Here is a 542-nt window from a genome sequence, read left to right as displayed (position 1 = left end):
GAATTTTATCTAGGCTACTTTCTGCCACCCTCTCCCCCAGTAAACCTGAAAACAACACCCCCAAAAGCCCTCTATTTGTAACTCACAAGTTTGTTCTCTCTAAATTTGCTCCCTTTCCTATAGGTAACCTTACCACTGAGTTTTACTTTAGACCTGACTCCGAACCCAGTGCCAGTGACAAAAAAGAAATACAACTGCCAGCTAAAGAAGCAAAGGAGAATGGAGCCTCTGGGTTCAACCAGCCATCCCCACTGGACCTACCTGTGGAAACACTTTGCAGTCCAGAGGGGAGCAAATGACAGGAAAACATCTTCTAACAGAACAAGAAGGCAAGCAGTGTTAACCCAAGATCACCAGTAAGGTGATGAAGTGTCCTCCCTTTCCCCCTTCACATCAACACCCCTGTTCAGCATGAAGAAGCCAGAGAGTCGGCATCCAGTTCCCAAATCAATAAGACAGTTGATTCAATTGTTGTTGTTGTTGTTATGTGCCATCGAGTCGCCTGCGACTCATAGCGACCCTATGTACAACAGCCCTAAACT

This window comes from Elephantulus edwardii, unplaced genomic scaffold (assembly GCF_000299155.1).
Source record: "Elephantulus edwardii isolate Elephantulus edwardi_28Jun2011 unplaced genomic scaffold, EleEdw1.0 scaffold00352, whole genome shotgun sequence".
NCBI lineage: Eukaryota > Metazoa > Chordata > Mammalia > Macroscelidea > Macroscelididae > Elephantulus > Elephantulus edwardii.
The sequence above is the reverse complement of the archived record's forward strand: the minus strand, read 5'-3'. Positions refer to the sequence as shown.